Consider the following 22,810-nt stretch of genomic DNA (forward strand, 5'->3'; position numbering starts at 1 on the left):
CTAAGAAGGCACTGGCTGTGCAAACTGCTGGGCAGCATGACCAAGTAGGTGCGCTTGCGAGGCATCTAGAGCCATAATGCAAAGTGCGTAAAAAAGATTAAGCCAGGTCGGAGTCGAACCTACAATCTTCTGATCCGTAGTGAGACGCGTTATCCATTGCGCCACTGGCACAGCCTCTCCAGAGCAGCGGGCAACTCACAGTCCCACAACACTGCGGCATCAGCAGGTACACCAGGCCGCGAGCGTCAAAAGGCGCACGGCGGACAATCACCAAAGCGAGACACCTTTGCCACTTCCCTTCGATTTTCAGGTGGTAGAGCGGAGGACTGCAGTGGAAAAAAAGCAAAGCAAAGTCGTCGTTAGGTCGCTGGTTCGACTCCGGCTTGAAGGAGCGGGCGTTCTTGTGCAGTAAGTGAGCGGTAAGGAGCTTTCAGCTCAAGGCAGTGCTCTTAACTTGACGCTAGTTTACATGTTGCTGCTGAGGCACAGGACACCTCCATTGCTTGAGCAGTTGCATCTGCACACCAGCAGGGAGTGCCTTTGAGCAGCAATGCACCAAAACACCCACCACTCTCTTTCAGGCAAAACCTCAGGCAAAAGAATTCATCTATCAGTCAGACAGGGCTCTCGGCTGCTCCCTCACGCTCGTGGCGGCTGCTACTTTCCGGTCACCTCGCTTCCCTTCCGTCGGCTCGGGCTCTTTCTCGGCTTCTTTCCCCATTTCTCTGACTTCCCGCCCTGCCGTTGCTCGGTAACGCCGATTGGAGCAAAGCGTTGAAAGAGATCAGGGAGCGGGCTAACCCAAAGCAGGAGATCCCTGCTGGTGGCGCAGCAACTCAGAGGCGAGTGCTAAGGAGCTACTGAGAAGCAAACTTGGTGCAATTGCAAGACGCAGCTGGGGAATTAGCTCAAATGGTAGAGCGCTCGCTTTGCATGTGAGAGGTAGCGGGATCGATGCCTGCATTCTCCACTCCTCTTTTGGCTCGGGGCAATGGCTCAAACGCAACAGTGGTGTCAGCTGTCGGTGAACCTGTGTACTTCCGAAGGGTCTCCACACGCTGAGGGACAGAGGGGCCAAGGGACATCAAATCCTTTGGTGTGCCGTAGCAGCAAGTCTTGTGCAGCCAAAATGGAAAGCTGAGATGAGGGATAAAAAAGCTTTGCAAGTATCAATGCCTTCTCTGAGGATTGAACTCAGGATCTTTAGATTATGAGACTGACGCGCTGCCTACTGCGCTAAGAAGGCACTGGCCGTGCAAACTGCTGGGCAGCATGACCAAGTAGGTGCGCTTGCGAGGCATCTAGAGCCATAATGCAAAGTGCGTAAAAAAGATTAAGCCAGGTAGGAGTCGAACCTACAATCTTCTGATCCGTAGTGAGACGCGTTATCCATTGCGCCACTGGCACAGCCTCTCCAGAGCAGCGGGCAACTCACAGTCCCACAACACTGCGGCATCAGCAGGTACACCAGGCCGCGAGCGTCAAAAGGCGCACGGCGGACAATCACCAAAGCGAGACACCTTTGCCGCTTCCCTTCGATTTTCAGGTGGTAGAGCGGAGGACTGCAGTGGAAAAAAAGCAAAGCAAAGTCGTCGTTAGGTCGCTGGTTCGACTCCGGCTTGAAGGAGCGGGCGTTCTTGTGCAGTAAGTGAGCGGTAAGGAGCTTTTAGCTCAAGGCAGTGCTCTTAACTTGACGCTAGTTTACATGTTGCTGCTAAGGCACAGGACACCTCCATTGCTTGAGCAGTTGCATCTGCACACCAGCAGGGAGTGCCTTTGAGCAGCAACGCACCAAAACACCCAGCACTCTCTTTCAGGCAAAACCTCAGGCAAAAGAAGTCGTCTATCAGTCAGACAGGGCTCTCGGCTGCTCCCTCAGGTTCGTGGCGGCTGCTACTTTCCGGTCACCTCGCTTCCCTTCTGCCGGCTCGGGCTCTTTCTCGGCTTCTTTCCCCATTTCTCTGACTTCCCGCCCTGCCGTTGCTCGGTAACGCCGATTGGAGCAAAGCGTTGAAAGAGATCAGGGAGCGGGCTAACCCGAAGCAGGAGATCCCTGCTGGTGGCGCAGCAACTCAGAGGCGAGTGCTAAGGAGCTACTGAGAAGCAAACTTGGTGCAACTGCAAGAAGTAGCTGGGGAATTAGCTCAAATGGTAGAGCGCTCGCTTCGCATGTGAGAGGTAGCGGGATCGATGCCCGCATTCTCCACTCCTCTTTTGGCTCGGGGCAATGGCTCAAACACAACAGTGGTGTCAGCTGTCGGTGAACCCGTGTACTTCCGAAGGTTCTCCACACGCTGAGGTACAGAGGGGCCAAGGGACATCAAATCCTTTGGTGTGCCGTAGCAGCAAGTCTTGTCGATAGTCTTGTGCAGCAAAAATGGAAAGCTGAGATGAGGGATAAAAATGCTTTGCAAGTATCAATGCCTTCTCTGAGGATCGAACTCAGGACCTTCAGATTATGAGACTGACGCGCTGCCTACTGCGCTAAGAAGGCACTTGCCATGCAAACTGCTGGGCAGCATGACCAAGTAGGTGCGCTTGCGAGGCATCTAGCGCCATAATGCAAAGTGCGTAAAAAAGTTCGAGCCAGGTAGGAGTCGAACCTACAATCTTCTGATCCGTAGTCAGACGCGTTATCCATTGCGCCACAGGCCCAGCCTGTACAGAGCAGCTGGCAACTCACAGTCCCACAACACTGCGGCATCAGCAGGTACACCAGGCCGGGAGCGTCAAAAGGCGCACGGCGGACAATCACCAAAGCGAGACACCTTTGCCACTTCCCTTCGATTTTCAGGTGGTAGAGCGGAGGACTGCAGTGGAAAAAAAGCAAAGCAAAGTCGTCGTTAGGTCGCTGGTTCGACTCCGGCTTGAAGGAGCGGGCGTTCTTGTGCAGTAAGTGAGCGGTAAGGAGCTTTCAGCTCAAGGCAGTGCTCTTAACTTGACGCTAGTTTACATGTTGCTGCTGAGGCACAGGACACCTCCATTGCTTGAGCAGTTGCATCTGCACACCAGCAGGGAGTGCCTTTGAGCAGCAATGCACCAAAACACCCACCACTCTCTTTCAGGCAAAACCTCAGGCAAAAGAATTCATCTATCAGTCAGACAGGGCTCTCGGCTGCTCCCTCACGCTCGTGGCGGCTGCTACTTTCCGGTCACCTCGCTTCCCTTCCGTCGGCTCGGGCTCTTTCTCGGCTTCTTTCCCCATTTCTCTGACTTCCCGCCCTGCCGTTGCTCGGTAACGCCGATTGGAGCAAAGCGTTGAAAGAGATCAGGGAGCGGGCTAACCCAAAGCAGGAGATCCCTGCTGGTGGCGCAGCAACTCAGAGGCGAGTGCTAAGGAGCTACTGAGAAGCAAACTTGGTGCAATTGTAAGACGCAGCTGGGGAATTAGCTCAAATGGTAGAGCGCTCGCTTTGCATGTGAGAGGTAGCGGGATCGATGCCTGCATTCTCCACTCCTCTTTTGGCTCGGGGCAATGGCTCAAACGCAACAGTGGTGTCAGCTGTCGGTGAACCTGTGTACTTCCGAAGGGTCTCCACACGCTGAGGGACAGAGGGGCCAAGGGACATCAAATCCTTTGGTGTGCCGTAGCAGCAAGTCTTGTGCAGCCAAAATGGAAAGCTGAGATGAGGGATAAAAAAGCTTTGCAAGTATCAATGCCTTCTCTGAGGATTGAACTCAGGATCTTTAGATTATGAGACTGACGCGCTGCCTACTGCGCTAAGAAGGCACTGGCTGTGCAAACTGCTGGGCAGCATGACCAAGTAGGTGCGCTTGCGAGGCATCTAGAGCCATAATGCAAAGTGCGTAAAAAAGATTAAGCCAGGTCGGAGTCGAACCTACAATCTTCTGATCCGTAGTGAGACGCGTTATCCATTGCGCCACTGGCACAGCCTCTCCAGAGCAGCGGGCAACTCACAGTCCCACAACACTGCGGCATCAGCAGGTACACCAGGCCGCGAGCGTCAAAAGGCGCACGGCGGACAATCACCAAAGCGAGACACCTTTGCCACTTCCCTTCGATTTTCAGGTGGTAGAGCGGAGGACTGCAGTGGAAAAAAAGCAAAGCAAAGTCGTCGTTAGGTCGCTGGTTCGACTCCGGCTTGAAGGAGCGGGCGTTCTTGTGCAGTAAGTGAGCGGTAAGGAGCTTTCAGCTCAAGGCAGTGCTCTTAACTTGACGCTAGTTTACATGTTGCTGCTGAGGCACAGGACACCTCCATTGCTTGAGCAGTTGCATCTGCACACCAGCAGGGAGTGCCTTTGAGCAGCAATGCACCAAAACACCCACCACTCTCTTTCAGGCAAAACCTCAGGCAAAAGAATTCATCTATCAGTCAGACAGGGCTCTCGGCTGCTCCCTCACGCTCGTGGCGGCTGCTACTTTCCGGTCACCTCGCTTCCCTTCCGTCGGCTCGGGCTCTTTCTCGGCTTCTTTCCCCATTTCTCTGACTTCCCGCCCTGCCGTTGCTCGGTAACGCCGATTGGAGCAAAGCGTTGAAAGAGATCAGGGAGCGGGCTAACCCAAAGCAGGAGATCCCTGCTGGTGGCGCAGCAACTCAGAGGCGAGTGCTAAGGAGCTACTGAGAAGCAAACTTGGTGCAATTGCAAGACGCAGCTGGGGAATTAGCTCAAATGGTAGAGCGCTCGCTTTGCATGTGAGAGGTAGCGGGATCGATGCCTGCATTCTCCACTCCTCTTTTGGCTCGGGGCAATGGCTCAAACGCAACAGTGGTGTCAGCTGTCGGTGAACCTGTGTACTTCCGAAGGGTCTCCACACGCTGAGGGACAGAGGGGCCAAGGGACATCAAATCCTTTGGTGTGCCGTAGCAGCAAGTCTTGTGCAGCCAAAATGGAAAGCTGAGATGAGGGATAAAAAAGCTTTGCAAGTATCAATGCCTTCTCTGAGGATTGAACTCAGGATCTTTAGATTATGAGACTGACGCGCTGCCTACTGCGCTAAGAAGGCACTGGCCGTGCAAACTGCTGGGCAGCATGACCAAGTAGGTGCGCTTGCGAGGCATCTAGAGCCATAATGCAAAGTGCGTAAAAAAGATTAAGCCAGGTAGGAGTCGAACCTACAATCTTCTGATCCGTAGTGAGACGCGTTATCCATTGCGCCACTGGCACAGCCTCTCCAGAGCAGCGGGCAACTCACAGTCCCACAACACTGCGGCATCAGCAGGTACACCAGGCCGCGAGCGTCAAAAGGCGCACGGCGGACAATCACCAAAGCGAGACACCTTTGCCGCTTCCCTTCGATTTTCAGGTGGTAGAGCGGAGGACTGCAGTGGAAAAAAAGCAAAGCAAAGTCGTCGTTAGGTCGCTGGTTCGACTCCGGCTTGAAGGAGCGGGCGTTCTTGTGCAGTAAGTGAGCGGTAAGGAGCTTTTAGCTCAAGGCAGTGCTCTTAACTTGACGCTAGTTTACATGTTGCTGCTAAGGCACAGGACACCTCCATTGCTTGAGCAGTTGCATCTGCACACCAGCAGGGAGTGCCTTTGAGCAGCAACGCACCAAAACACCCAGCACTCTCTTTCAGGCAAAACCTCAGGCAAAAGAAGTCGTCTATCAGTCAGACAGGGCTCTCGGCTGCTCCCTCAGGTTCGTGGCGGCTGCTACTTTCCGGTCACCTCGCTTCCCTTCTGCCGGCTCGGGCTCTTTCTCGGCTTCTTTCCCCATTTCTCTGACTTCCCGCCCTGCCGTTGCTCGGTAACGCCGATTGGAGCAAAGCGTTGAAAGAGATCAGGGAGCGGGCTAACCCGAAGCAGGAGATCCCTGCTGGTGGCGCAGCAACTCAGAGGCGAGTGCTAAGGAGCTACTGAGAAGCAAACTTGGTGCAACTGCAAGAAGTAGCTGGGGAATTAGCTCAAATGGTAGAGCGCTCGCTTCGCATGTGAGAGGTAGCGGGATCGATGCCCGCATTCTCCACTCCTCTTTTGGCTCGGGGCAATGGCTCAAACACAACAGTGGTGTCAGCTGTCGGTGAACCCGTGTACTTCCGAAGGTTCTCCACACGCTGAGGTACAGAGGGGCCAAGGGACATCAAATCCTTTGGTGTGCCGTAGCAGCAAGTCTTGTCGATAGTCTTGTGCAGCAAAAATGGAAAGCTGAGATGAGGGATAAAAATGCTTTGCAAGTATCAATGCCTTCTCTGAGGATCGAACTCAGGACCTTCAGATTATGAGACTGACGCGCTGCCTACTGCGCTAAGAAGGCACTTGCCATGCAAACTGCTGGGCAGCATGACCAAGTAGGTGCGCTTGCGAGGCATCTAGCGCCATAATGCAAAGTGCGTAAAAAAGTTCGAGCCAGGTAGGAGTCGAACCTACAATCTTCTGATCCGTAGTCAGACGCGTTATCCATTGCGCCACAGGCCCAGCCTGTACAGAGCAGCTGGCAACTCACAGTCCCACAACACTGCGGCATCAGCAGGTACACCAGGCCGGGAGCGTCAAAAGGCGCACGGCGGACAATCACCAAAGCGAGACACCTTTGCCACTTCCCTTCGATTTTCAGGTGGTAGAGCGGAGGACTGCAGTGGAAAAAAAGCAAAGCAAAGTCGTCGTTAGGTCGCTGGTTCGACTCCGGCTTGAAGGAGCGGGCGTTCTTGTGCAGTAAGTGAGCGGTAAGGAGCTTTCAGCTCAAGGCAGTGCTCTTAACTTGACGCTAGTTTACATGTTGCTGCTGAGGCACAGGACACCTCCATTGCTTGAGCAGTTGCATCTGCACACCAGCAGGGAGTGCCTTTGAGCAGCAATGCACCAAAACACCCACCACTCTCTTTCAGGCAAAACCTCAGGCAAAAGAATTCATCTATCAGTCAGACAGGGCTCTCGGCTGCTCCCTCACGCTCGTGGCGGCTGCTACTTTCCGGTCACCTCGCTTCCCTTCCGTCGGCTCGGGCTCTTTCTCGGCTTCTTTCCCCATTTCTCTGACTTCCCGCCCTGCCGTTGCTCGGTAACGCCGATTGGAGCAAAGCGTTGAAAGAGATCAGGGAGCGGGCTAACCCAAAGCAGGAGATCCCTGCTGGTGGCGCAGCAACTCAGAGGCGAGTGCTAAGGAGCTACTGAGAAGCAAACTTGGTGCAATTGTAAGACGCAGCTGGGGAATTAGCTCAAATGGTAGCGCGCTCGCTTTGCATGTGAGAGGTAGCGGGATCGATGCCTGCATTCTCCACTCCTCTTTTGGCTCGGGGCAATGGCTCAAACGCAACAGTGGTGTCAGCTGTCGGTGAACCTGTGTACTTCCGAAGGGTCTCCACACGCTGAGGGACAGAGGGGCCAAGGGACATCAAATCCTTTGGTGTGCCGTAGCAGCAAGTCTTGTGCAGCCAAAATGGAAAGCTGAGATGAGGGATAAAAAAGCTTTGCAAGTATCAATGCCTTCTCTGAGGATTGAACTCAGGATCTTTAGATTATGAGACTGACGCGCTGCCTACTGCGCTAAGAAGGCACTGGCCGTGCAAACTGCTGGGCAGCATGACCAAGTAGGTGCGCTTGCGAGGCATCTAGAGCCATAATGCAAAGTGCGTAAAAAAGATTAAGCCAGGTAGGAGTCGAACCTACAATCTTCTGATCCGTAGTGAGACGCGTTATCCATTGCGCCACTGGCACAGCCTCTCCAGAGCAGCGGGCAACTCACAGTCCCACAACACTGCGGCATCAGCAGGTACACCAGGCCGCGAGCGTCAAAAGGCGCACGGCGGACAATCACCAAAGCGAGACACCTTTGCCGCTTCCCTTCGATTTTCAGGTGGTAGAGCGGAGGACTGCAGTGGAAAAAAAGCAAAGCAAAGTCGTCGTTAGGTCGCTGGTTCGACTCCGGCTTGAAGGAGCGGGCGTTCTTGTGCAGTAAGTGAGCGGTAAGGAGCTTTTAGCTCAAGGCAGTGCTCTTAACTTGACGCTAGTTTACATGTTGCTGCTAAGGCACAGGACACCTCCATTGCTTGAGCAGTTGCATCTGCACACCAGCAGGGAGTGCCTTTGAGCAGCAACGCACCAAAACACCCAGCACTCTCTTTCAGGCAAAACCTCAGGCAAAAGAAGTCGTCTATCAGTCAGACAGGGCTCTCGGCTGCTCCCTCAGGTTCGTGGCGGCTGCTACTTTCCGGTCACCTCGCTTCCCTTCTGCCGGCTCGGGCTCTTTCTCGGCTTCTTTCCCCATTTCTCTGACTTCCCGCCCTGCCGTTGCTCGGTAACGCCGATTGGAGCAAAGCGTTGAAAGAGATCAGGGAGCGGGCTAACCCGAAGCAGGAGATCCCTGCTGGTGGCGCAGCAACTCAGAGGCGAGTGCTAAGGAGCTACTGAGAAGCAAACTTGGTGCAACTGCAAGAAGTAGCTGGGGAATTAGCTCAAATGGTAGAGCGCTCGCTTCGCATGTGAGAGGTAGCGGGATCGATGCCCGCATTCTCCACTCCTCTTTTGGCTCGGGGCAATGGCTCAAACACAACAGTGGTGTCAGCTGTCGGTGAACCCGTGTACTTCCGAAGGTTCTCCACACGCTGAGGTACAGAGGGGCCAAGGGACATCAAATCCTTTGGTGTGCCGTCGCAGCAAGTCTTGTCGATAGTCTTGTGCAGCAAAAATGGAAAGCTGAGATGAGGGATAAAAATGTTTTGCAAGTATCAATGCCTTCTCTGAGGATCGAACTCAGGACCTTCAGATTATGAGACTGACGCGCTGCCTACTGCGCTAAGAAGGCACTTGCCATGCAAACTGCTGGGCAGCATGACCAAGTAGGTGCGCTTGCGAGGCATCTAGCGCCATAATGCAAAGTGCGTAAAAAAGTTCGAGCCAGGTAGGAGTCGAACCTACAATCTTCTGATCCGTAGTCAGACGCGTTATCCATTGCGCCACAGGCCCAGCCTGTACAGAGCAGCTGGCAACTCACAGTCCCACAACACTGCGGCATCAGCAGGTACACCAGGCCGGGAGCGTCAAAAGGCGCACGGCGGACAATCACCAAAGCGAGACACCTTTGCCACTTCCCTTCGATTTTCAGGTGGTAGAGCGGAGGACTGCAGTGGAAAAAAAGCAAAGCAAAGTCGTCGTTAGGTCGCTGGTTCGACTCCGGCTTGAAGGAGCGGGCGTTCTTGTGCAGTAAGTGAGCGGTAAGGAGCTTTCAGCTCAAGGCAGTGCTCTTAACTTGACGCTAGTTTACATGTTGCTGCTGAGGCACAGGACACCTCCATTGCTTGAGCAGTTGCATCTGCACACCAGCAGGGAGTGCCTTTGAGCAGCAATGCACCAAAACACCCACCACTCTCTTTCAGGCAAAACCTCAGGCAAAAGAATTCATCTATCAGTCAGACAGGGCTCTCGGCTGCTCCCTCACGCTCGTGGCGGCTGCTACTTTCCGGTCACCTCGCTTCCCTTCCGTCGGCTCGGGCTCTTTCTCGGCTTCTTTCCCCATTTCTCTGACTTCCCGCCCTGCCGTTGCTCGGTAACGCCGATTGGAGCAAAGCGTTGAAAGAGATCAGGGAGCGGGCTAACCCAAAGCAGGAGATCCCTGCTGGTGGCGCAGCAACTCAGAGGCGAGTGCTAAGGAGCTACTGAGAAGCAAACTTGGTGCAATTGTAAGACGCAGCTGGGGAATTAGCTCAAATGGTAGCGCGCTCGCTTTGCATGTGAGAGGTAGCGGGATCGATGCCTGCATTCTCCACTCCTCTTTTGGCTCGGGGCAATGGCTCAAACGCAACAGTGGTGTCAGCTGTCGGTGAACCTGTGTACTTCCGAAGGGTCTCCACACGCTGAGGGACAGAGGGGCCAAGGGACATCAAATCCTTTGGTGTGCCGTAGCAGCAAGTCTTGTGCAGCCAAAATGGAAAGCTGAGATGAGGGATAAAAAAGCTTTGCAAGTATCAATGCCTTCTCTGAGGATTGAACTCAGGATCTTTAGATTATGAGACTGACGCGCTGCCTACTGCGCTAAGAAGGCACTGGCCGTGCAAACTGCTGGGCAGCATGACCAAGTAGGTGCGCTTGCGAGGCATCTAGAGCCATAATGCAAAGTGCGTAAAAAAGATTAAGCCAGGTAGGAGTCGAACCTACAATCTTCTGATCCGTAGTGAGACGCGTTATCCATTGCGCCACTGGCACAGCCTCTCCAGAGCAGCGGGCAACTCACAGTCCCACAACACTGCGGCATCAGCAGGTACACCAGGCCGCGAGCGTCAAAAGGCGCACGGCGGACAATCACCAAAGCGAGACACCTTTGCCGCTTCCCTTCGATTTTCAGGTGGTAGAGCGGAGGACTGCAGTGGAAAAAAAGCAAAGCAAAGTCGTCGTTAGGTCGCTGGTTCGACTCCGGCTTGAAGGAGCGGGCGTTCTTGTGCAGTAAGTGAGCGGTAAGGAGCTTTTAGCTCAAGGCAGTGCTCTTAACTTGACGCTAGTTTACATGTTGCTGCTAAGGCACAGGACACCTCCATTGCTTGAGCAGTTGCATCTGCACACCAGCAGGGAGTGCCTTTGAGCAGCAACGCACCAAAACACCCAGCACTCTCTTTCAGGCAAAACCTCAGGCAAAAGAAGTCGTCTATCAGTCAGACAGGGCTCTCGGCTGCTCCCTCAGGTTCGTGGCGGCTGCTACTTTCCGGTCACCTCGCTTCCCTTCTGCCGGCTCGGGCTCTTTCTCGGCTTCTTTCCCCATTTCTCTGACTTCCCGCCCTGCCGTTGCTCGGTAACGCCGATTGGAGCAAAGCGTTGAAAGAGATCAGGGAGCGGGCTAACCCGAAGCAGGAGATCCCTGCTGGTGGCGCAGCAACTCAGAGGCGAGTGCTAAGGAGCTACTGAGAAGCAAACTTGGTGCAACTGCAAGAAGTAGCTGGGGAATTAGCTCAAATGGTAGAGCGCTCGCTTCGCATGTGAGAGGTAGCGGGATCGATGCCCGCATTCTCCACTCCTCTTTTGGCTCGGGGCAATGGCTCAAACACAACAGTGGTGTCAGCTGTCGGTGAACCCGTGTACTTCCGAAGGTTCTCCACACGCTGAGGTACAGAGGGGCCAAGGGACATCAAATCCTTTGGTGTGCCGTAGCAGCAAGTCTTGTCGATAGTCTTGTGCAGCAAAAATGGAAAGCTGAGATGAGGGATAAAAATGCTTTGCAAGTATCAATGCCTTCTCTGAGGATCGAACTCAGGACCTTCAGATTATGAGACTGACGCGCTGCCTACTGCGCTAAGAAGGCACTTGCCATGCAAACTGCTGGGCAGCATGACCAAGTAGGTGCGCTTGCGAGGCATCTAGCGCCATAATGCAAAGTGCGTAAAAAAGTTCGAGCCAGGTAGGAGTCGAACCTACAATCTTCTGATCCGTAGTCAGACGCGTTATCCATTGCGCCACAGGCCCAGCCTGTACAGAGCAGCTGGCAACTCACAGTCCCACAACACTGCGGCATCAGCAGGTACACCAGGCCGGGAGCGTCAAAAGGCGCACGGCGGACAATCACCAAAGCGAGACACCTTTGCCACTTCCCTTCGATTTTCAGGTGGTAGAGCGGAGGACTGCAGTGGAAAAAAAGCAAAGCAAAGTCGTCGTTAGGTCGCTGGTTCGACTCCGGCTTGAAGGAGCGGGCGTTCTTGTGCAGTAAGTGAGCGGTAAGGAGCTTTCAGCTCAAGGCAGTGCTCTTAACTTGACGCTAGTTTACATGTTGCTGCTGAGGCACAGGACACCTCCATTGCTTGAGCAGTTGCATCTGCACACCAGCAGGGAGTGCCTTTGAGCAGCAATGCACCAAAACACCCACCACTCTCTTTCAGGCAAAACCTCAGGCAAAAGAATTCATCTATCAGTCAGACAGGGCTCTCGGCTGCTCCCTCACGCTCGTGGCGGCTGCTACTTTCCGGTCACCTCGCTTCCCTTCCGTCGGCTCGGGCTCTTTCTCGGCTTCTTTCCCCATTTCTCTGACTTCCCGCCCTGCCGTTGCTCGGTAACGCCGATTGGAGCAAAGCGTTGAAAGAGATCAGGGAGCGGGCTAACCCAAAGCAGGAGATCCCTGCTGGTGGCGCAGCAACTCAGAGGCGAGTGCTAAGGAGCTACTGAGAAGCAAACTTGGTGCAATTGTAAGACGCAGCTGGGGAATTAGCTCAAATGGTAGCGCGCTCGCTTTGCATGTGAGAGGTAGCGGGATCGATGCCTGCATTCTCCACTCCTCTTTTGGCTCGGGGCAATGGCTCAAACGCAACAGTGGTGTCAGCTGTCGGTGAACCTGTGTACTTCCGAAGGGTCTCCACACGCTGAGGGACAGAGGGGCCAAGGGACATCAAATCCTTTGGTGTGCCGTAGCAGCAAGTCTTGTGCAGCCAAAATGGAAAGCTGAGATGAGGGATAAAAAAGCTTTGCAAGTATCAATGCCTTCTCTGAGGATTGAACTCAGGATCTTTAGATTATGAGACTGACGCGCTGCCTACTGCGCTAAGAAGGCACTGGCCGTGCAAACTGCTGGGCAGCATGACCAAGTAGGTGCGCTTGCGAGGCATCTAGAGCCATAATGCAAAGTGCGTAAAAAAGATTAAGCCAGGTAGGAGTCGAACCTACAATCTTCTGATCCGTAGTGAGACGCGTTATCCATTGCGCCACTGGCACAGCCTCTCCAGAGCAGCGGGCAACTCACAGTCCCACAACACTGCGGCATCAGCAGGTACACCAGGCCGCGAGCGTCAAAAGGCGCACGGCGGACAATCACCAAAGCGAGACACCTTTGCCGCTTCCCTTCGATTTTCAGGTGGTAGAGCGGAGGACTGCAGTGGAAAAAAAGCAAAGCAAAGTCGTCGTTAGGTCGCTGGTTCGACTCCGGCTTGAAGGAGCGGGCGTTCTTGTGCAGTAAGTGAGCGGTAAGGAGCTTTTAGCTCAAGGCAGTGCTCTTAACTTGACGCTAGTTTACATGTTGCTGCTAAGGCACAGGACACCTCCATTGCTTGAGCAGTTGCATCTGCACACCAGCAGGGAGTGCCTTTGAGCAGCAACGCACCAAAACACCCAGCACTCTCTTTCAGGCAAAACCTCAGGCAAAAGAAGTCGTCTATCAGTCAGACAGGGCTCTCGGCTGCTCCCTCAGGTTCGTGGCGGCTGCTACTTTCCGGTCACCTCGCTTCCCTTCTGCCGGCTCGGGCTCTTTCTCGGCTTCTTTCCCCATTTCTCTGACTTCCCGCCCTGCCGTTGCTCGGTAACGCCGATTGGAGCAAAGCGTTGAAAGAGATCAGGGAGCGGGCTAACCCGAAGCAGGAGATCCCTGCTGGTGGCGCAGCAACTCAGAGGCGAGTGCTAAGGAGCTACTGAGAAGCAAACTTGGTGCAACTGCAAGAAGTAGCTGGGGAATTAGCTCAAATGGTAGAGCGCTCGCTTCGCATGTGAGAGGTAGCGGGATCGATGCCCGCATTCTCCACTCCTCTTTTGGCTCGGGGCAATGGCTCAAACACAACAGTGGTGTCAGCTGTCGGTGAACCCGTGTACTTCCGAAGGTTCTCCACACGCTGAGGTACAGAGGGGCCAAGGGACATCAAATCCTTTGGTGTGCCGTAGCAGCAAGTCTTGTCGATAGTCTTGTGCAGCAAAAATGGAAAGCTGAGATGAGGGATAAAAATGCTTTGCAAGTATCAATGCCTTCTCTGAGGATCGAACTCAGGACCTTCAGATTATGAGACTGACGCGCTGCCTACTGCGCTAAGAAGGCACTTGCCATGCAAACTGCTGGGCAGCATGACCAAGTAGGTGCGCTTGCGAGGCATCTAGCGCCATAATGCAAAGTGCGTAAAAAAGTTCGAGCCAGGTAGGAGTCGAACCTACAATCTTCTGATCCGTAGTCAGACGCGTTATCCATTGCGCCACAGGCCCAGCCTGTACAGAGCAGCTGGCAACTCACAGTCCCACAACACTGCGGCATCAGCAGGTACACCAGGCCGGGAGCGTCAAAAGGCGCACGGCGGACAATCACCAAAGCGAGACACCTTTGCCACTTCCCTTCGATTTTCAGGTGGTAGAGCGGAGGACTGCAGTGGAAAAAAAGCAAAGCAAAGTCGTCGTTAGGTCGCTGGTTCGACTCCGGCTTGAAGGAGCGGGCGTTCTTGTGCAGTAAGTGAGCGGTAAGGAGCTTTCAGCTCAAGGCAGTGCTCTTAACTTGACGCTAGTTTACATGTTGCTGCTGAGGCACAGGACACCTCCATTGCTTGAGCAGTTGCATCTGCACACCAGCAGGGAGTGCCTTTGAGCAGCAATGCACCAAAACACCCACCACTCTCTTTCAGGCAAAACCTCAGGCAAAAGAATTCATCTATCAGTCAGACAGGGCTCTCGGCTGCTCCCTCACGCTCGTGGCGGCTGCTACTTTCCGGTCACCTCGCTTCCCTTCCGTCGGCTCGGGCTCTTTCTCGGCTTCTTTCCCCATTTCTCTGACTTCCCGCCCTGCCGTTGCTCGGTAACGCCGATTGGAGCAAAGCGTTGAAAGAGATCAGGGAGCGGGCTAACCCAAAGCAGGAGATCCCTGCTGGTGGCGCAGCAACTCAGAGGCGAGTGCTAAGGAGCTACTGAGAAGCAAACTTGGTGCAATTGTAAGACGCAGCTGGGGAATTAGCTCAAATGGTAGCGCGCTCGCTTTGCATGTGAGAGGTAGCGGGATCGATGCCTGCATTCTCCACTCCTCTTTTGGCTCGGGGCAATGGCTCAAACGCAACAGTGGTGTCAGCTGTCGGTGAACCTGTGTACTTCCGAAGGGTCTCCACACGCTGAGGGACAGAGGGGCCAAGGGACATCAAATCCTTTGGTGTGCCGTAGCAGCAAGTCTTGTGCAGCCAAAATGGAAAGCTGAGATGAGGGATAAAAAAGCTTTGCAAGTATCAATGCCTTCTCTGAGGATTGAACTCAGGATCTTTAGATTATGAGACTGACGCGCTGCCTACTGCGCTAAGAAGGCACTGGCCGTGCAAACTGCTGGGCAGCATGACCAAGTAGGTGCGCTTGCGAGGCATCTAGAGCCATAATGCAAAGTGCGTAAAAAAGATTAAGCCAGGTAGGAGTCGAACCTACAATCTTCTGATCCGTAGTGAGACGCGTTATCCATTGCGCCACTGGCACAGCCTCTCCAGAGCAGCGGGCAACTCACAGTCCCACAACACTGCGGCATCAGCAGGTACACCAGGCCGCGAGCGTCAAAAGGCGCACGGCGGACAATCACCAAAGCGAGACACCTTTGCCGCTTCCCTTCGATTTTCAGGTGGTAGAGCGGAGGACTGCAGTGGAAAAAAAGCAAAGCAAAGTCGTCGTTAGGTCGCTGGTTCGACTCCGGCTTGAAGGAGCGGGCGTTCTTGTGCAGTAAGTGAGCGGTAAGGAGCTTTTAGCTCAAGGCAGTGCTCTTAACTTGACGCTAGTTTACATGTTGCTGCTAAGGCACAGGACACCTCCATTGCTTGAGCAGTTGCATCTGCACACCAGCAGGGAGTGCCTTTGAGCAGCAACGCACCAAAACACCCAGCACTCTCTTTCAGGCAAAACCTCAGGCAAAAGAAGTCGTCTATCAGTCAGACAGGGCTCTCGGCTGCTCCCTCAGGTTCGTGGCGGCTGCTACTTTCCGGTCACCTCGCTTCCCTTCTGCCGGCTCGGGCTCTTTCTCGGCTTCTTTCCCCATTTCTCTGACTTCCCGCCCTGCCGTTGCTCGGTAACGCCGATTGGAGCAAAGCGTTGAAAGAGATCAGGGAGCGGGCTAACCCGAAGCAGGAGATCCCTGCTGGTGGCGCAGCAACTCAGAGGCGAGTGCTAAGGAGCTACTGAGAAGCAAACTTGGTGCAACTGCAAGAAGTAGCTGGGGAATTAGCTCAAATGGTAGAGCGCTCGCTTCGCATGTGAGAGGTAGCGGGATCGATGCCCGCATTCTCCACTCCTCTTTTGGCTCGGGGCAATGGCTCAAACACAACAGTGGTGTCAGCTGTCGGTGAACCCGTGTACTTCCGAAGGTTCTCCACACGCTGAGGTACAGAGGGGCCAAGGGACATCAAATCCTTTGGTGTGCCGTAGCAGCAAGTCTTGTCGATAGTCTTGTGCAGCAAAAATGGAAAGCTGAGATGAGGGATAAAAATGCTTTGCAAGTATCAATGCCTTCTCTGAGGATCGAACTCAGGACCTTCAGATTATGAGACTGACGCGCTGCCTACTGCGCTAAGAAGGCACTTGCCATGCAAACTGCTGGGCAGCATGACCAAGTAGGTGCGCTTGCGAGGCATCTAGCGCCATAATGCAAAGTGCGTAAAAAAGTTCGAGCCAGGTAGGAGTCGAACCTACAATCTTCTGATCCGTAGTCAGACGCGTTATCCATTGCGCCACAGGCCCAGCCTGTACAGAGCAGCTGGCAACTCACAGTCCCACAACACTGCGGCATCAGCAGGTACACCAGGCCGGGAGCGTCAAAAGGCGCACGGCGGACAATCACCAAAGCGAGACACCTTTGCCACTTCCCTTCGATTTTCAGGTGGTAGAGCGGAGGACTGCAGTGGAAAAAAAGCAAAGCAAAGTCGTCGTTAGGTCGCTGGTTCGACTCCGGCTTGAAGGAGCGGGCGTTCTTGTGCAGTAAGTGAGCGGTAAGGAGCTTTCAGCTCAAGGCAGTGCTCTTAACTTGACGCTAGTTTACATGTTGCTGCTGAGGCACAGGACACCTCCATTGCTTGAGCAGTTGCATCTGCACACCAGCAGGGAGTGCCTTTGAGCAGCAATGCACCAAAACACCCACCACTCTCTTTCAGGCAAAACCTCAGGCAAAAGAATTCATCTATCAGTCAGACAGGGCTCTCGGCTGCTCCCTCACGCTCGTGGCGGCTGCTACTTTCCGGTCACCTCGCTTCCCTTCCGTCGGCTCGGGCTCTTTCTCGGCTTCTTTCCCCATTTCTCTGACTTCCCGCCCTGCCGTTGCTCGGTAACGCCGATTGGAGCAAAGCGTTGAAAGAGATCAGGGAGCGGGCTAACCCAAAGCAGGAGATCCCTGCTGGTGGCGCAGCAACTCAGAGGCGAGTGCTAAGGAGCTACTGAGAAGCAAACTTGGTGCAATTGTAAGACGCAGCTGGGGAATTAGCTCAAATGGTAGCGCGCTCGCTTTGCATGTGAGAGGTAGCGGGATCGATGCCTGCATTCTCCACTCCTCTTTTGGCTCGGGGCAATGGCTCAAACGCAACAGTGGTGTCAGCTGTCGGTGAACCTGTGTACTTCCGAAGGGTCTCCACACGCTGAGGGACAGAGGGGCCAAGGGACATCAAATCCTTTGGTGTGCCGTAGCAGCAAGTCTTGTGCAGCCAAAATGGAAAGCTGAGATGAGGGATAAAAAAGCTTTGCAAGTATCAATGCCTTCTCTGAGGATTGAACTCAGGATCTTTAGATTATGAGACTGACGCGCTGCCTACTGCGCTAAGAAGGCACTGGCCGTGCAAACTGCTGGGCAGCATGACCAAGTAGGTGCGCTTGCGAGGCATCTAGAGCCATAATGCAAAGTGCGTAAAAAAGATTAAGCCAGGTAGGAGTCGAACCTACAATCTTCTGATCCGTAGTGAGACGCGTTATCCATTGCGCCACTGGCACAGCCTCTCCAGAGCAGCGGGCAACTCACAGTCCCACAACACTGCGGCATCAGCAGGTACACCAGGCCGCGAGCGTCAAAAGGCGCACGGCGGACAATCACCAAAGCGAGACACCTTTGCCGCTTCCCTTCGATTTTCAGGTGGTAGAGCGGAGGACTGCAGTGGAAAAAAAGCAAAGCAAAGTCGTCGTTAGGTCGCTGGTTCGACTCCGGCTTGAAGGAGCGGGCGTTCTTGTGCAGTAAGTGAGCGGTAAGGAGCTTTTAGCTCAAGGCAGTGCTCTTAACTTGACGCTAGTTTACATGTTGCTGCTAAGGCACAGGACACCTCCATTGCTTGAGCAGTTGCATCTGCACACCAGCAGGGAGTGCCTTTGAGCAGCAACGCACCAAAACACCCAGCACTCTCTTTCAGGCAAAACCTCAGGCAAAAGAAGTCGTCTATCAGTCAGACAGGGCTCTCGGCTGCTCCCTCAGGTTCGTGGCGGCTGCTACTTTCCGGTCACCTCGCTTCCCTTCTGCCGGCTCGGGCTCTTTCTCGGCTTCTTTCCCCATTTCTCTGACTTCCCGCCCTGCCGTTGCTCGGTAACGCCGATTGGAGCAAAGCGTTGAAAGAGATCAGGGAGCGGGCTAACCCGAAGCAGGAGATCCCTGCTGGTGGCGCAGCAACTCAGAGGCGAGTGCTAAGGAGCTACTGAGAAGCAAACTTGGTGCAACTGCAAGAAGTAGCTGGGGAATTAGCTCAAATGGTAGAGCGCTCGCTTCGCATGTGAGAGGTAGCGGGATCGATGCCCGCATTCTCCACTCCTCTTTTGGCTCGGGGCAATGGCTCAAACACAACAGTGGTGTCAGCTGTCGGTGAACCCGTGTACTTCCGAAGGTTCTCCACACGCTGAGGTACAGAGGGGCCAAGGGACATCAAATCCTTTGGTGTGCCGTCGCAGCAAGTCTTGTCGATAGTCTTGTGCAGCAAAAATGGAAAGCTGAGATGAGGGATAAAAATGCTTTGCAAGTATCAATGCCTTCTCTGAGGATCGAACTCAGGACCTTCAGATTATGAGACTGACGCGCTGCCTACTGCGCTAAGAAGGCACTTGCCATGCAAACTGCTGGGCAGCATGACCAAGTAGGTGCGCTTGCGAGGCATCTAGCGCCATAATGCAAAGTGCGTAAAAAAGTTCGAGCCAGGTAGGAGTCGAACCTACAATCTTCTGATCCGTAGTCAGACGCGTTATCCATTGCGCCACAGGCCCAGCCTGTACAGAGCAGCTGGCAACTCACAGTCCCACAACACTGCGGCATCAGCAGGTACACCAGGCCGGGAGCGTCAAAAGGCGCACGGCGGACAATCACCAAAGCGAGACACCTTTGCCACTTCCCTTCGATTTTCAGGTGGTAGAGCGGAGGACTGCAGTGGAAAAAAAGCAAAGCAAAGTCGTCGTTAGGTCGCTGGTTCGACTCCGGCTTGAAGGAGCGGGCGTTCTTGTGCAGTAAGTGAGCGGTAAGGAGCTTTCAGCTCAAGGCAGTGCTCTTAACTTGACGCTAGTTTACATGTTGCTGCTGAGGCACAGGACACCTCCATTGCTTGAGCAGTTGCATCTGCACACCAGCAGGGAGTGCCTTTGAGCAGCAATGCACCAAAACACCCACCACTCTCTTTCAGGCAAAACCTCAGGCAAAAGAATTCATCTATCAGTCAGACAGGGCTCTCGGCTGCTCCCTCACGCTCGTGGCGGCTGCTACTTTCCGGTCACCTCGCTTCCCTTCCGTCGGCTCGGGCTCTTTCTCGGCTTCTTTCCCCATTTCTCTGACTTCCCGCCCTGCCGTTGCTCGGTAACGCCGATTGGAGCAAAGCGTTGAAAGAGATCAGGGAGCGGGCTAACCCAAAGCAGGAGATCCCTGCTGGTGGCGCAGCAACTCAGAGGCGAGTGCTAAGGAGCTACTGAGAAGCAAACTTGGTGCAATTGTAAGACGCAGCTGGGGAATTAGCTCAAATGGTAGCGCGCTCGCTTTGCATGTGAGAGGTAGCGGGATCGATGCCTGCATTCTCCACTCCTCTTTTGGCTCGGGGCAATGGCTCAAACGCAACAGTGGTGTCAGCTGTCGGTGAACCTGTGTACTTCCGAAGGGTCTCCACACGCTGAGGGACAGAGGGGCCAAGGGACATCAAATCCTTTGGTGTGCCGTAGCAGCAAGTCTTGTGCAGCCAAAATGGAAAGCTGAGATGAGGGATAAAAAAGCTTTGCAAGTATCAATGCCTTCTCTGAGGATTGAACTCAGGATCTTTAGATTATGAGACTGACGCGCTGCCTACTGCGCTAAGAAGGCACTGGCCGTGCAAACTGCTGGGCAGCATGACCAAGTAGGTGCGCTTGCGAGGCATCTAGAGCCATAATGCAAAGTGCGTAAAAAAGATTAAGCCAGGTAGGAGTCGAACCTACAATCTTCTGATCCGTAGTGAGACGCGTTATCCATTGCGCCACTGGCACAGCCTCTCCAGAGCAGCGGGCAACTCACAGTCCCACAACACTGCGGCATCAGCAGGTACACCAGGCCGCGAGCGTCAAAAGGCGCACGGCGGACAATCACCAAAGCGAGACACCTTTGCCGCTTCCCTTCGATTTTCAGGTGGTAGAGCGGAGGACTGCAGTGGAAAAAAAGCAAAGCAAAGTCGTCGTTAGGTCGCTGGTTCGACTCCGGCTTGAAGGAGCGGGCGTTCTTGTGCAGTAAGTGAGCGGTAAGGAGCTTTTAGCTCAAGGCAGTGCTCTTAACTTGACGCTAGTTTACATGTTGCTGCTAAGGCACAGGACACCTCCATTGCTTGAGCAGTTGCATCTGCACACCAGCAGGGAGTGCCTTTGAGCAGCAACGCACCAAAACACCCAGCACTCTCTTTCAGGCAAAACCTCAGGCAAAAGAAGTCGTCTATCAGTCAGACAGGGCTCTCGGCTGCTCCCTCAGGTTCGTGGCGGCTGCTACTTTCCGGTCACCTCGCTTCCCTTCTGCCGGCTCGGGCTCTTTCTCGGCTTCTTTCCCCATTTCTCTGACTTCCCGCCCTGCCGTTGCTCGGTAACGCCGATTGGAGCAAAGCGTTGAAAGAGATCAGGGAGCGGGCTAACCCGAAGCAGGAGATCCCTGCTGGTGGCGCAGCAACTCAGAGGCGAGTGCTAAGGAGCTACTGAGAAGCAAACTTGGTGCAACTGCAAGAAGTAGCTGGGGAATTAGCTCAAATGGTAGAGCGCTCGCTTCGCATGTGAGAGGTAGCGGGATCGATGCCCGCATTCTCCACTCCTCTTTTGGCTCGGGGCAATGGCTCAAACACAACAGTGGTGTCAGCTGTCGGTGAACCCGTGTACTTCCGAAGGTTCTCCACACGCTGAGGTACAGAGGGGCCAAGGGACATCAAATCCTTTGGTGTGCCGTAGCAGCAAGTCTTGTCGATAGTCTTGTGCAGCAAAAATGGAAAGCTGAGATGAGGGATAAAAATGCTTTGCAAGTATCAATGCCTTCTCTGAGGATCGAACTCAGGACCTTCAGATTATGAGACTGACGCGCTGCCTACTGCGCTAAGAAGGCACTTGCCATGCAAACTGCTGGGCAGCATGACCAAGTAGGTGCGCTTGCGAGGCATCTAGCGCCATAATGCAAAGTGCGTAAAAAAGTTCGAGCCAGGTAGGAGTCGAACCTACAATCTTCTGATCCGTAGTCAGACGCGTTATCCATTGCGCCACAGGCCCAGCCTGTACAGAGCAGCTGGCAACTCACAGTCCCACAACACTGCGGCATCAGCAGGTACACCAGGCCGGGAGCGTCAAAAGGCGCACGGCGGACAATCACCAAAGCGAGACACCTTTGCCACTTCCCTTCGATTTTCAGGTGGTAGAGCGGAGGACTGCAGTGGAAAAAAAGCAAAGCAAAGTCGTCGTTAGGTCGCTGGTTCGACTCCGGCTTGAAGGAGCGGGCGTTCTTGTGCAGTAAGTGAGCGGTAAGGAGCTTTCAGCTCAAGGCAGTGCTCTTAACTTGACGCTAGTTTACATGTTGCTGCTGAGGCACAGGACACCTCCATTGCTTGAGCAGTTGCATCTGCACACCAGCAGGGAGTGCCTTTGAGCAGCAATGCACCAAAACACCCACCACTCTCTTTCAGGCAAAACCTCAGGCAAAAGAATTCATCTATCAGTCAGACAGGGCTCTCGGCTGCTCCCTCACGCTCGTGGCGGCTGCTACTTTCCGGTCACCTCGCTTCCCTTCCGTCGGCTCGGGCTCTTTCTCGGCTTCTTTCCCCATTTCTCTGACTTCCCGCCCTGCCGTTGCTCGGTAACGCCGATTGGAGCAAAGCGTTGAAAGAGATCAGGGAGCGGGCTAACCCAAAGCAGGAGATCCCTGCTGGTGGCGCAGCAACTCAGAGGCGAGTGCTAAGGAGCTACTGAGAAGCAAACTTGGTGCAATTGTAAGACGCAGCTGGGGAATTAGCTCAAATGGTAGCGCGCTCGCTTTGCATGTGAGAGGTAGCGGGATCGATGCCTGCATTCTCCACTCCTCTTTTGGCTCGGGGCAATGGCTCAAACGCAACAGTGGTGTCAGCTGTCGGTGAACCTGTGTACTTCCGAAGGGTCTCCACACGCTGAGGGACAGAGGGGCCAAGGGACATCAAATCCTTTGGTGTGCCGTAGCAGCAAGTCTTGTGCAGCCAAAATGGAAAGCTGAGATGAGGGATAAAAAAGCTTTGCAAGTATCAATGCCTTCTCTGAGGATTGAACTCAGGATCTTTAGATTATGAGACTGACGCGCTGCCTACTGCGCTAAGAAGGCACTGGCCGTGCAAACTGCTGGGCAGCATGACCAAGTAGGTGCGCTTGCGAGGCATCTAGAGCCATAATGCAAAGTGCGTAAAAAAGATTAAGCCAGGTAGGAGTCGAACCTACAATCTTCTGATCCGTAGTGAGACGCGTTATCCATTGCGCCACTGGCACAGCCTCTCCAGAGCAGCGGGCAACTCACAGTCCCACAACACTGCGGCATCAGCAGGTACACCAGGCCGCGAGCGTCAAAAGGCGCACGGCGGACAATCACCAAAGCGAGACACCTTTGCCGCTTCCCTTCGATTTTCAGGTGGTAGAGCGGAGGACTGCAGTGGAAAAAAAGCAAAGCAAAGTCGTCGTTAGGTCGCTGGTTCGACTCCGGCTTGAAGGAGCGGGCGTTCTTGTGCAGTAAGTGAGCGGTAAGGAGCTTTTAGCTCAAGGCAGTGCTCTTAACTTGACGCTAGTT

General features: G+C 54.1%; 16 non-coding genes across 16 annotated transcripts; all 16 read right to left on the minus strand.

The window, feature by feature from the left end:
- Nucleotides 1-2,421: 2,421 nt before the first annotated feature.
- trnam-cau (transfer RNA methionine (anticodon CAU)) lies at nt 2,422-2,494 on the minus strand. Its single transcript has one exon. It is a non-coding gene; the product is annotated as a tRNA-Met (tRNA).
- An 88-nt stretch (nt 2,495-2,582) lies between these two features.
- On the minus strand, nt 2,583-2,655 carry trnar-acg (transfer RNA arginine (anticodon ACG)). Its single transcript has one exon. It is a non-coding gene; the product is annotated as a tRNA-Arg (tRNA).
- A 3,486-nt stretch (nt 2,656-6,141) lies between these two features.
- trnam-cau (transfer RNA methionine (anticodon CAU)) lies at nt 6,142-6,214 on the minus strand. The gene has a single exon. It is a non-coding gene; the product is annotated as a tRNA-Met (tRNA).
- Nucleotides 6,215-6,302: 88 nt separating this feature from the next.
- Nucleotides 6,303-6,375, minus strand: trnar-acg (transfer RNA arginine (anticodon ACG)). Its single transcript has one exon. It is a non-coding gene; the product is annotated as a tRNA-Arg (tRNA).
- A 2,250-nt stretch (nt 6,376-8,625) lies between these two features.
- On the minus strand, nt 8,626-8,698 carry trnam-cau (transfer RNA methionine (anticodon CAU)). The gene has a single exon. It is a non-coding gene; the product is annotated as a tRNA-Met (tRNA).
- Nucleotides 8,699-8,786: 88 nt separating this feature from the next.
- Nucleotides 8,787-8,859, minus strand: trnar-acg (transfer RNA arginine (anticodon ACG)). The gene has a single exon. It is a non-coding gene; the product is annotated as a tRNA-Arg (tRNA).
- Nucleotides 8,860-11,109: 2,250 nt separating this feature from the next.
- On the minus strand, nt 11,110-11,182 carry trnam-cau (transfer RNA methionine (anticodon CAU)). The gene has a single exon. It is a non-coding gene; the product is annotated as a tRNA-Met (tRNA).
- An 88-nt stretch (nt 11,183-11,270) lies between these two features.
- trnar-acg (transfer RNA arginine (anticodon ACG)) lies at nt 11,271-11,343 on the minus strand. The gene has a single exon. It is a non-coding gene; the product is annotated as a tRNA-Arg (tRNA).
- Nucleotides 11,344-13,593: 2,250 nt separating this feature from the next.
- trnam-cau (transfer RNA methionine (anticodon CAU)) lies at nt 13,594-13,666 on the minus strand. The gene has a single exon. It is a non-coding gene; the product is annotated as a tRNA-Met (tRNA).
- An 88-nt stretch (nt 13,667-13,754) lies between these two features.
- On the minus strand, nt 13,755-13,827 carry trnar-acg (transfer RNA arginine (anticodon ACG)). Its single transcript has one exon. It is a non-coding gene; the product is annotated as a tRNA-Arg (tRNA).
- A 2,250-nt stretch (nt 13,828-16,077) lies between these two features.
- trnam-cau (transfer RNA methionine (anticodon CAU)) lies at nt 16,078-16,150 on the minus strand. Its single transcript has one exon. It is a non-coding gene; the product is annotated as a tRNA-Met (tRNA).
- An 88-nt stretch (nt 16,151-16,238) lies between these two features.
- Nucleotides 16,239-16,311, minus strand: trnar-acg (transfer RNA arginine (anticodon ACG)). The gene has a single exon. It is a non-coding gene; the product is annotated as a tRNA-Arg (tRNA).
- A 2,250-nt stretch (nt 16,312-18,561) lies between these two features.
- Nucleotides 18,562-18,634, minus strand: trnam-cau (transfer RNA methionine (anticodon CAU)). The gene has a single exon. It is a non-coding gene; the product is annotated as a tRNA-Met (tRNA).
- Nucleotides 18,635-18,722: 88 nt separating this feature from the next.
- On the minus strand, nt 18,723-18,795 carry trnar-acg (transfer RNA arginine (anticodon ACG)). The gene has a single exon. It is a non-coding gene; the product is annotated as a tRNA-Arg (tRNA).
- Nucleotides 18,796-21,045: 2,250 nt separating this feature from the next.
- On the minus strand, nt 21,046-21,118 carry trnam-cau (transfer RNA methionine (anticodon CAU)). The gene has a single exon. It is a non-coding gene; the product is annotated as a tRNA-Met (tRNA).
- Nucleotides 21,119-21,206: 88 nt separating this feature from the next.
- Nucleotides 21,207-21,279, minus strand: trnar-acg (transfer RNA arginine (anticodon ACG)). The gene has a single exon. It is a non-coding gene; the product is annotated as a tRNA-Arg (tRNA).
- Nucleotides 21,280-22,810: the final 1,531 nt, after the last annotated feature.

The sequence above is a fragment of the Somniosus microcephalus genome, unplaced genomic scaffold, assembly GCF_052327205.1.
Source record: "Somniosus microcephalus isolate GS21.2 unplaced genomic scaffold, FLI_Smic_1.0 scaffold134, whole genome shotgun sequence".
Classification (NCBI taxonomy): domain Eukaryota; kingdom Metazoa; phylum Chordata; class Chondrichthyes; order Squaliformes; family Somniosidae; genus Somniosus; species Somniosus microcephalus.